Below are 13,348 nucleotides of genomic sequence, written 5' to 3'. Positions count from 1 at the left end.
CAGAGGTAGTGACTCTGAGTGCCGCTGCTCAAGAGGTAAGGGATGAGAAAAGGATTGTCGTTTGGAAAGAAGGACGGGGAAGATTGAGGAAAAGGAAACGGGCTTCTGGTACGCCAATTTTTGTGCAGGTGTGGTACTTCTCGTTCTAATTCGTGCCGAAGCGTGCGCGACTCCAACATTATAACATATTTAAATAACGTCATCTTGAAGGCTCGCCTTATAACAAATGAAAATAAACAAGGAAATATACAATCCTACTTCCTACTAATCCGACTAACATTATAAATGCGAAATTTTGGAAGGATGTGTGTGTGTGTTTGTTGCTCTTTCACGCAAAAAATGCTGAACCGATTGCAATGAAATGTGCTACGTAGACAGCTGGACAACTGGAATAACATATAGGCAACTTTTTATCCTGATATTCCTACGGGATACGAACTTACACGGGTGAAACCGCGGGGCGCAGCTAGTATATAATAAATATATGTTGTTTATATAACCTGCAGGTAATATTCGCCTGGCACACACGTTCCAACATAAATCAGATTACAATTTCCAACGAGCAAGCTTTTCCGGTGAACAGAAATAAAGGTCGCCTCTCAATAAACATCACCATGATAAATATTTATTTTTTCGCTTTTTATATACAAAACCTAAATATATTGCTTATAGTACCTATATACAAAACCGTTTGTACCACCTAGGTAATAGTGGAAGCGTAAATCTGCTTTTGTTGTTTAATGACACACTAATTGAAAGTTAATTAAAATACAGTTATCATGGTAAGAAAATGTTATATACACTAGCAACACAATATCACAAAGAAAACGGTTAATAAACAAAATTTTCGATTCAAATAAAACCACAACTTACCCATCTAGCACTCATATAAAATTATATAGTAAGTAGCTGCACGCCACGGGTCTGCCCGGGTAGTTATTAATCGTATTTAAAATTATATAAATGTTTTAAGTTTTCAATTGGATAAAACTGCACATGGTGTGCAAATTTGATTAAAATCAATTGAGTAGTTGAGGAGTCCATCGCGGAGTAATAATGTGACATGTAATTTATATACCTACTCGTATATAAAGAAGATGACATTACATTGACTGAACGATAATCTTTAATTCCTTCTGAACAGAGGGAATACGCGATATGCCTCCGAGAGAGAACCATTTGTAACAGAAATAGTGGTCTCTTTATCAATAATGTTATTTCCAATGAAATGAAATCGTTAACACGGCGCATTCATTTCTATTTTTCGAACAATAGAACAGAAAATAATATAAATTGGATTTCGATTGATTGTTTCAGTGAAATAGTTTTTCTTTAACACGCTTCACTTCAGATATAATTCAAACTTCATACTTCAAGGAACGGATAAAAATTTGCACTATCGCAGAACTTCGTGCATTCCCTTTCCTACCAGGTTGCCTGGCAGAGATTGCTAAGCAGTAAGGCCACCTCTTGTACAAACGATGTCTTTTTTCTGTTTATTGTATTCTTGTTGTTTCTTTCTAAGTTTGTGTAATAAAGCATTATAAATAAATAAATAAAATAAAATACAATAATCTCATGAATTTATCTCACTATCCTGGTTAGGGTCGCCAGGCTTAAATAATTTCCTTGCCAAACTCTGTTTAGGAGCAAGTAAAAAAATTTAGTTGATTCTATCATTCAAACTTCAACATAATCATCATCATCAACAGCCCTTAACTATTCACTGCTGGATATATGCCTCTCCTAAGGGCATCTCCATTAAAACTTATTTTTTCAACGGTACTAATTAATATGTAAACTCAAACAGAATCAGCGAATGCACTTAAGTATATCCTTTGAAATTGAACTGAACTTATAAATGTCGTAAGCCTCTTATACTTGGAAAAGTTATCAAGTGATTGTGAATTACGTAAGGCGACCTTGTTGGATAAGTTCTCACTGAAACCAAATAAAAATACAGAAGTTTTGTAAAGTTTTAACTGAGAAATGTTCGCGATTTACTTTGCACTAGGTACTACTGCGATACTACTAAAATTAAATAATACTGGCAGTAGTGTAATAGAAATTAATTTTTTTAATATGTTCGCTTGTATCAATTTATCTGAATGGCGATAATTTATTTAACATGCAACTGAGAGGATGAGTGCGAGTGAGACATAAAATATGAGAGACAAAGAGAGATAGTATTACTCTGGTACTGAATTCAGGTTTTATAACATAATATTATAGGTAATTTGTGAAGTCATCATGTATAAATTTTTCGTTTTTGCATACAGCTTATGTATAAGTCTAAAATATTTTACATACTATCTACCAATACAGTACATGTTCAAATGAATTACTATTCACTTTCTAAATAATATCACAAAGTGAAGCGTTTTACTATTTACCTAGATATTCTTTAAATATTAGATCGATGCTCGTGTAAAAGTGCTCTACACGTCAGATTAAATAAATCAAAAACAAGAGAAAAATATCACAAAAGATATCACGAATTGGCGGGAGTGGATTTTTTTTTTATGTCACAGTCGGCAATGGAGCTGGTGGGTCGTTTGATGGGAAGCGCTACCACCGCCCATGAACATTTGAAAGGTCTGCAATTGACCTTTCGCCTCTACAAATGTATTGCCGACTTTAATTGAGAAGGGATTAGGAAAGGATTGATGAGAGGAATAAAGGAAAGGACTGGGAAGGGTTAGGAAAAGGATATGGGCCTCCGGCTCCCCCACTCACCGTACGAAACACAATAGCAAGCTATTATTTCACGCCGGTTTTCTGTGGGGGTGTGGTACTTCCCTAGTGCGAGCTGGCCCAATTCGTGCCGAAGCGTGCTCGAATCCCACAAAAATATCGCAAAACTATATTATCTGTGGTTTTCCCCACGCACACATGCATCGAACATTGCAGAGACTGTTAAATCAATAGCTGTTACACCCAGTCAAAGGGCAAACATATCAATTAAGGCATACTGTTTGCTCATAACATTGTTAATTAATTTATACGTGAACGTTCGTTATTGCCAGGTTATTGCTGATTACTTGCAGGGTTGCCATACGCTGTTATTATTTCCGAAATTGTGTTATTTCTCTTCCGAAATAAGCTTACCTTTAGGGCCTATTGTTTTTCCTTCAAACATTTTGAGCGATTGTAATAATATTTTTTTCTGGCGAAAGATATTTAATAATTCATTGCACAATTTATACTTTGTTTTATTCATGTGAACTTTAACAAGTATCAAGACAGTAATTTTTTTAAACTACCACCGATGTGGGATGTCGCTTTTTCCCAGCTTAATCGGCTAAAAATTATATAGTTATTCTTTTTAAAGAAATTACCAGTTTTTAACAATTCACCTTATTAGGATATTCATATTATACATAATATATTCATATGTACATAAGCTAGCTATAGATCGCGCGTCACTTAGTATGAATACACACACAGATAAGAAAATTCATCCCTTTTTCTTGATACACTCGAGCAGTGTGATAATACGCGTCACAATGAGTCGACAAGAAATATTTTATATATTTTTGTATAAAATTTGTGACTAGTGCGGTGCCATGTCATGAAAATGATTCCCGTAAGCAATAACATAAGGTAAATGCAATAACATTTCGTTTCATTTCGTTCATCGGTGTTTAATGAGTAATTAAATTGTTCAAAACGTTTTGAAGGGTCTGCAAGGGAGATGCGAGAAACGCGGGGCGGTAAACCGATGTACAGTATAGTATTATATTAACAGTGGCCATTTTTTCTTAATTGTGACATAGTGGTGTACTTTGGGCATTATGGGATATTTTGACGTGACAACGTCTTAAATTAGGTTGCGGCTCGGAGTCACTCATGAAAAAGTGTAACGCCCGGTAACGTTACGATGAGTCACCGAACTATGATCGGTCCGCCGCACGCGCAGCACTAGAGAATTAGGCGCATTGAATCGGCGCGTGCTTGTGTCTCTGTCTCTGTCTTTCTCGAGCGTTCTTGGCGTTGGAAAAAAAGACGTTGTCACGTAAAATCTTCGCCCCTAAAACCGACTTTACAGGCAACCATTTTTTTTTTAAACGATAATATATACTTCATGCTATTTTATTAATTATGGGTTTTCCGTTGTATTTATGACTTGTAATCATTTGGTATAGAGGTGAGGAATTATAGACATAGCACTCAAAGTGTCTAGGCAGAAATGGAGATGGGCAGGTCATATCTATAGATTAAGTGACGATAGGTGGACCAATAAAATTTTAGATTGGCGTCCTTGATCTGGACGAAGGAAGGTCGGATGTCAGTCTACTTGATGGGCTGAGGACTTTGTGAAGGTCTTGGGAAGGGAATGGATGCGGGTGGCGATGTGCAAGAAAAAATGGCGTGCACATGAAGAGGCTATGCTCAACTCTGGGTTAAATCAGGCTGTGAAAGAAGGCGTTTCATTTGTATAGTGTATTCCGAATTATTTTGACATGGCAATTAATATCTAATATATAAAATTCTCGTGTCACAGTTTTCGTTGCTATACTCCTCCGAAACGGCTTGACCGATTTTGAGGAAATTTTTTGTGCTTATCCGGTATCTATGAGAATCGGCCAATATGTATTTTTCATACCCCTAAATGATAAGAGTAAGGCAGAACAGCGTTTGCCGGGTGCAGCATATAGATATCTATTAATGTTACACACATAAACAAAACGGAGATTAGGATCGGATTTTGGCAGGCTTTGATTGACGTCCATGTAAGCTTAGTCGATGAAACGCGTATTGAATTGTAATCTTCGATCGTTAATAGGGTGTAATGGATTTCAAATGACGTATTCATTGATACAGTGATACAATCGTATGATCATTTAATGTTTTGTATGATCTTTTGATGTCTATAGATATTTTCAACGATTTTTTGCGATTTATAAACGCATCACCTATATTATCCAAATATGAAAACATACTGTAAAATTTTAGTAAACTTTTTTATTTTCAAACGATTTCAAAAAAGGTCAAAAGAGGTCATACATTTCAGTATATTTTTTAAGTTTATAACTGCGTAACTTAGTAACTTTAAGTAAGTGATTCTTCTTTTAAAAGTTGAGACATCAGCTTTTAAATAAAGTTTATAAATTATCCGAAGTAGACACTTAAATTTGTTCTGTTTCGGACAATTTGTAGTTTTTTGTTAAGAATAGTAATATAGAAAGCTCTATCCCATAGTGTCTCTTTTACTATTTCTATAACAAAGAGCATGTATCAGTTCAACAATTAATTAATCAATACTATGGGATCTATAAAAAGCATGCAACCCAACAGACAGAAATACCTTTTAGAAATAACATATACACTATAAAACATAATTGTTTTCATTGCTGGGTGGATTTTTATTTTCTTAGTAGTTGTTCGTACCGTTTGCGTTCAGAAATATGATTTTTCGCTCGAGTTTTGTAAGCGAAAAATAAAATTTCGTTTTCATTTAGCAACGCGCCATGATTTTTCTGTTATGAACGTAATCAAATAGACTTTAACCTATTATTGTTATCTTTTAATATAGTTATTGATAAATTGTCGTTTGTAATAACATATTTTTTTCGTGATGCGGATACTAAAAAGAAAAAAAAGTTTATCAATTTTTTTTTTTCGGTTAGGTTCTGCTGAAGGTGACGCCCCCCCCCCCCCTTTTTTTAGGAAATAAATTCAGCCAGCCTTAGAAGACTGACTTAGTATAGATACTAATATTGTAATAGGAAACACTTGTATGAAATATGTTTATAATGCCCGCCCCGGCTTTGCTCGGGGTACATATATAGCCTATGTCACTCAGCGAAGTTGCAGCTTTCTAATAATGAAAGAATTTTTAAAATCGGTCCAGCAGTTATTGAGTTTATCCATTACAAACAAACAAATTATTCCTCTTTATAACATTAGCGTAGATTCACACGAAAACTGGACCAATTTCGAAAATTCTTTCACTGTTAGAAAGCTGCTTTTTACACGTAGTGGCACGCACAGGCTAGGTAAATGTACCACGGGAGACGTCGGGGGGACCACCTAGCCCCTCGGTGAGTATTTGTGTGTATTTCTCGATGTAAAATTAAAATTAGGAAAATTGTAAAATAAGATTATATTTTGTTCGATAAAAATAAATCCATAATATTGTACATTTTATATGTTTTGTGCCATACTAGCTTTTGCCCACGGCTCCGCCCACGTGTTGGTCAATAGACTGCAGGTTTTTATCTCTATTGCCATCAATAAAACATAGTAGAAAATCAAACTCTATCTAAATTAAATACGTTTACGTGAACTGCATTCAATTCAGTTTAAAACTTTTCAATCAGCTCTTGACATAAATTTTCAATTGACCATAACTTATTTTTCACTTAACCGATTATGACGAAACAAAGTTTCGACAACGCTCCTAATTATATGTAATCCACGAGAAAAAACATAGTAAAAGCAAATACGAGATATATTCAAAGACAAGACTTGTTTCTATTAAAGTATAATGACAAAAGAGCTTAACAGCTTAGTGTATTTCCATTCCTTCTGAAAGTCTCTTCGTTTAATAAAAATGTCGTATTACATTTTTAACTTTAAAAAAGTGTTGAAAACATATCCTGGCAGACTCAGAGTGAAGAAATGAATTTATACTTCTACTGTGAAAAATTAAAACTAAATTCTCAACAGATAATTAAATCTCTTTGACAAAACTCTAGTCTGCGTCATCTGTGGAACAAAAGACCCGTTCGTTTTAACTCTGTATACAAATTTTCCCGCCCTAATTGTGGCAAGCACCAATTAAGCTCATTTAGGAACCCTCATTAAGGAGCGAAAAGTACCTACTACTCTTCACCTAGAAACAGTGCATTTCAAATTCATAATTAAGTTTTATCTTAATCTATCATATCATATCTCGCTTAATAAGTCAATACAATAATTTAGTAAAGTTGATATTTCAAGAGAATAGCACCTAGGTATATTTATTAGTAATTAAACCGTTTTATGTAGGTTAAAAAATTCTAAAAAAGAAAAAGTCATTTTATATTTATACATTTATATATTTTTCTAAATTCCTTCTTTTTTTTACACGGATTTAAGGTAAATGTGTGTAAAATTAATAATTTTCCCATAAAATTCCTATAACTCATAAAAAATAGCCTAAATGTTGTGGTACTTAATGTTTAAGTCTTGATAATATAAATATGAAAAGACAAACAAATAAACTATAATATACATAAAACAATGTCATAAGAAACTTTTTATAAAAAAATACGAATAAGTAGCCAATGCAACCATGAAAGAAGGCCAGTGAATGCAGAACTGTAATTTCAAACCTCTATGGTTTGATAATTCCACGCACGGTTGCGGCTTAGTGGCGGGAATTTTTTTTTCAAAATGGCCTCCTTTGTTACACCGAGAAAAATTGCGCTATATTTCTGAAGTTGTGTGCAATTTCCTCCTCTCACGGACGATGTGAAATTATTACCAGCCTGGATGTACTGTATGATATATGGATATGAACGAACGAACGAAATATAAATGGTAGATTGTGTATTATTTATTAGTAAAGAAAAACAAGTGTTGCCAGTTGTTATATTCCTAATTTAATAGGCACCATATTATAAACCATATTAAAGTAATTTTTTGGCTATTTAGCGTTTCTGTTGCTTGGAAGAAAAAAATTATTACCTATAAATCACTTGTACTCCATTTATTTATAACTGTGTAAATAATGTCTTGTATAATATTTTACTATGTGTATTTTTTAAATTGTTAAAACATACGCACCTATATTATTTTTTATTGTATATTGTTCTTGGAACCTAGATAAAAAACTGATTCAAGGTTATGAAGAATATATTTTATATAAATAACAATGGATTATTGATGTACCTTAATGTTAAAGGAACTGTGATGACATGTGAGAGATTTTATACAGATATTTGTCTACGTTTGAACCTGGCGTGATAGTCTGGCATTTATGCACTGCTAGGCTTTGCTGTCTGACGTATTCAGTTCATCCCTCAGAATGAAAGGCATTTCATAAGGGCATTTCTGTTAGAAATCTGGCTAAAATCGAAGCAAATAATTTATCTGTTCGCTGAAGTTTCAAATATTAATTAATGGATCTGCTTTTACAACTATATGCGAATTTATAATAGCTTAAAATTGACCGAGTGTAGAAATTTCATAGCATTTATTTTAATATTTCTTTACAAATGGTTGTTGCTAAAGCGAATCATTGATAGCAGGCTAGAAGCGAAATACGCAAGTTCGTTTCCCGCCGCACGTTTAAATATTTGTCTCTTCTGGATTTAGTAGAAACGAATCTCTGAATGCTGCTATCGAGGCAGTGTGAAAAGCAAAGAGTAAAGCGCAAATACGACTGACGAGTAGCTGGGATCAATATCTCGTTTTGAAGTCGTATCGCGTGGAGCCAATTTCATTTTCTACTGTGAGAGAGGGCGGCGATTTTCATACTCAATCCAATTCAGCCTGACCGTGTAAGTTAATTAAAACACTTCTTAATTACACATATAAATACATACAGAAAGTTGGATGAAAATAATTATAGCAATTTAGGATATTAGCCGCTATTAACAAATAGACATTATTTTTTTAGACTTTTTGACATCAACGCACAACGTTTTTGAATTTATTCACGTCTAGATAAAAGTTAATAGAAAAATCGGATTTATTTTATTAAATGAAGACTGATATTTTTAGTCGGATTGATAACTATAAAAATATGAAAAAAATTATAGAGACGCTGAGATTCTCGTGCTGAATAGTAAGTTACTATAAATGTATCTAAACATAGTTGTAATATTTTTTATTCTTTACACATGTATATATGTATATTTGTGTATTATTACAATGATACTATAGGATACAGTTAAATTTCTACTCCGAATAAAATATTTCATTAACTGTAAGATTCGCAACCGGCTCTCGGTCTATCTTTACTGACACTGCCGTGTGGGAGTCGGGAGATGTTATCAAATGTAACCTACGTTTTGCATTTACCAATAACGACGCACAGACCCGGTTTCAAAGGGATTTCGTAGACTTACCGATTGATTTTGTCCTCTTTGACATCCGATGGACTAATTTTTAAACCTAGTTTCTTAAAAAATGAGGGGGAGTGGGGGGGGAGGACAATTCAGCAATTATAGGTTATAATCTTTGCAATGATAAATTTAATATTTCACTGTTGTTTGCTTATTATTACGATAATTTGGTGTAGTCTATTAAAGGAGATCAGTATAAAATAAAAAATTAAAGTGATGATTTATTATTGATAAATATAAAAAAAAAAATCTAAAATGGGCATTTAGTACAAGCTGTTTCATCCGCGGACGAATTCGCGGGTATTAGTAAGTATTTCTCTAGAGCTTTTTCGCGTGAAAGAGCAACAAACATACATACATTCATCCTAACTTTCACGTTTACGATATTAAGTATATTTTAATCAATGTATAAGAAATCTTAAACTTAAAATCATTTGTATGATGTTTGCTGGGATATTTAATATCGTATAGATTATTACATAGGTTATTAAAGACCGGTATTTATAACGGTTAATTTTAATTTAAATCATCCCATTAGTTATCACTCATTATCTAAACAAACCGCCCGCAACGAAACGTGAACTATATTCAGAAAATTTTATTAAATAAGAATGCACTGAATTTTAATAACAACCGTCGTCCCTTGTTTACGTACTGAATTTAAAACAGACTAGATTAAAATTTATAAAGCCTTCAGAACAATGCAATAAAGAAAACAAAGGCTTCCTTGATGCTTCTAAAAATATATTCTAGTTGATAAGATAACTGTTCACTGAGGGACATGGGGAATGGTTTAAAATTCAATTACCGCTTGGTAGACACGCGACTTTATTTTTCAAAATATTTTTCGTAACTGGCAATATGTTTTTTGGTTTACATTGGTTTATGGTATATTTACAAAGAGATGATATATATTTAAATAGAATTATGTAACTACGTGTGGACAAGTGTGTTTTTTTATGTTAGGTTGCGGTATGCGCTGGCTTCGTCCGTGGAAGGTAGATAATATTTTATTACTTTTTGAAATCGGTCAATAAGTTCGTGAGATTAGCGCGCTCAAACAAACACATTCCGGCTTTATATCAAAAGTATACTTAAGGTATTGATTACATTAAAACAATATAAACGATTTTCATGTAGGTGGGCAATTATATTTTTAAATTTCCTCTACGCAGAATTAAACAATTCTAAACACAATTTAGAATTTATTGTACTTACTTGTTATTATTTTTTAAAATATATTATTCTTACATTATACTTGCTTTTGCCCACGGCTTCGCACGTGTTAAATTCGGAGTAGTTTAATAGATATTATTATACACATAAACCTTCCTCTTGTATCACTCTATTAAAAAAACCCGATTAAAATCCGTTGCGTAGTTTTAAAGATTTAAGCATACATAGGGACAAATATGGCAGATGTCACATGTCGTTGAATTTTTGATTCTGAAACATACCGGTTTCCTCACGTTGTATTCCTTCACCGTTGCGAGCAGTGGTGATGTTTTCCATATGTGCAAATAAATTAAAAATCAATTTATTTCCAGCACGCTCCCCTGGTCTCGAACCCCGGCTTATCGATATTGAAGTCCGAGGTCCTCATCACTGAGCCACCACTGCTACTGATAATGAATTATAAAATAATTGAAACATTCGTCCAGTATCACTTGGAAAATTCCTAAAATATTTGGAAATAGAAATAATCAATAACAGATTTCTATGTCTTAACTAAATAATAATTTAATTATTTACGACTTGAAAATACCAGAGAAACTTCCAGTTAAATGAGAAATTCCTACCGACGTGCCGTATTTTGCCAATTATTTTTCCTTTCATTACAGCTTTTACTGGGTCGGATCGAGAATTTAATAACTAGATGCTAGGTAATGCTTTGCTTCTGAATGTTAGTTTATTTAGTCAATGCTACCAACGTAAAACATGGTATTATAATACACTAAGTCCGTATCCCGTAGGAATATCGTCATAAAAAATTGCCTTATGGTATTCCAGTTGTCCAGCTATCTACGTACCAAATTTCATTGCAATCGGTTTGGTAGTTTTTGCGTGAAAGAGCAAGAAACACACACACATCCTTACAAACTTTCGCATTTATAATATTAGTAGGATTACTAGGATATATAATTGCCACCCTGCCAAACGTAACCTTGGTGTACTCTGTCCTCATCATAAACATTCACACAATATATGTTTATTGCTATTATATTTAACTCCACGCTTAAGTTTCAAATAAAACATTTAATGTTATTTCGCAGTCTTTAAACCGTGATGCAACAGACATGAAACGGCTAAAGCACAAGATTGTTAAATGATATTAATTGTTGCTCACTCAATTAATAAAACAAACATGAACACATGTTTACCCACAGAACTGCATTGTTTATTAGTTAAAAAAAAATAATATGTTTATTTGCTTTTTATCTAAGAAGTCATCTATTTTAATATTAAGATTTGCTCAATTTTTGACAATACTCTTTCGTGTCTATTAAAGCGTGTCGAGTTTTACGTTCTTTCACGGAGCGTCCAAAAATTAAAATCCCAACAAAGAATACCTCGCTTGAAGAATGGCAACCATTTAATTAAAATTCAATTTTACTTAACGATCCGTTAAATAGGAAGTGAATATTTTGAATTTTCAATTACAGGCAAGCTCCATTAAGATCTGTTAACGATGGGGTTGGCGCGTCGTACAGAATTAATTATAGGTACTTCTTTTATATTTGCACTCGCTTTTCGCGCGCGGCTTCGCTTGGTTTTTCTTTACATTATAGTGTTTATAGTTTCCTAAATCACCCTTCGTCAAGATAATATAGATGGATTCTTCGAGAATTTCTTTCTTGAGCTGACTCTGACTTTCCTTTTATAATCTTTTATAAGTATACCCAATATAAATTCCGAAGGTGTTTGTTTTATGTTTATTTCACGCAAAAAATATGACCCGATTCTGCGGAAATTCGTCTACTGATATATATATCTTTTCGATGCTTTATTATCGAATAAAACCTTGAGCTATACTAGCGATTTTAATACAAACACATTTTTTCTATTCGCTTTGCAACATAAAATTGATAATTAATAAACTACTCAAAGATCCGTCTGAAATGTCACACGACCGCGTTCCTTCAAAACAAACTACGCAAAACGAAAATATAAAACCACACATCTTTATATGCACAACTTTATAATCAAAACATGACATCCACGACATGTTGTTTAAAATTTACGCCAAGGGACGCCTCGTTTAATTGCGAAGTCAAATGGAAAAATCTAGAATAATTTTATGCTTTCCCCGCTCTAGTCATTAGAGCGCAAATGCGAGGACACAACGAAACAAAGCATGACACGTGTTTTGTGTGTTTTAATTATTGTACAAGTAAATAGGGATTTGTGTTTTTAAATGTGTATTCTATTCTATTCTTTATGTGGGAGTCGAGCATGCTTCGACTCGAATTGGGCCAGCTAGCACCGGGGGAGCACCACAACCCCACAGAAGACCGGCGTGAAATAATAGCATGCTATTGTGTACGACGAGTAGGGCAGCCGGAGGTCCGTTTCCTTTTCCTCACCCCTCCCAGTCCATTCTTTTTTAGCAGAATTAATCCTTTCCTTATCCCTTACCTCTTAAAAGTGGGGCGCGCATTCGCAGAGACATCGCCTCTGCGAATGTACTTGCAAAATGGACCACGAAAATTTATTTTGACCGTGCCGATGACGCTGCAGGGCAAAGCTAGTTCTTATTATGTTTGATGATAATCACTCTATTTAATAGAAAAAAATCCCATCAAAATCCGTTTGGTGCTTTTAAAGATTTAAGCATACATAGGATAGGGATAGAGAAAGCGACTTTGTTTCATAAGCTCTCAGCTTCGCCCGTCAGCTCAAAGGAGAAGACAGACAATGAAGGAGGATCTGGAGATTTTCCAGCATAGGTCCCCTTCCCATGGGATATCAGAGACAAGTATGTCCTTTCTCATGTCCTTAACTATTTTTTTTGTTATTGACGTCAGCCTTTGTAAAGCGATAACCAGTTAATTAAGTTCATTGGTAAATGTGTATTACCTGCATAATATGTGAAACAATAGCTTCTATGCTTGCATTATTTCAGTAGTGCAGTCTTATTTAGATCGAAGCCATTAACTTACGTCATGTTTTTATACATGTATTTGTATTGTTCTCCGTTACACTTATTTTTAGAGTAGGAAGTATTCTTCCTACTCTAAAAATACTACTTTAGTATTGTATTATCTGTGGTATAGGTATCACAAACTTTCAAA

Source organism: Zerene cesonia, chromosome 11 (assembly GCF_012273895.1).
Source record: "Zerene cesonia ecotype Mississippi chromosome 11, Zerene_cesonia_1.1, whole genome shotgun sequence".
Classification (NCBI taxonomy): Eukaryota; Metazoa; Arthropoda; class Insecta; order Lepidoptera; family Pieridae; genus Zerene; species Zerene cesonia.
This window is presented reverse-complemented; position numbering follows the sequence as displayed.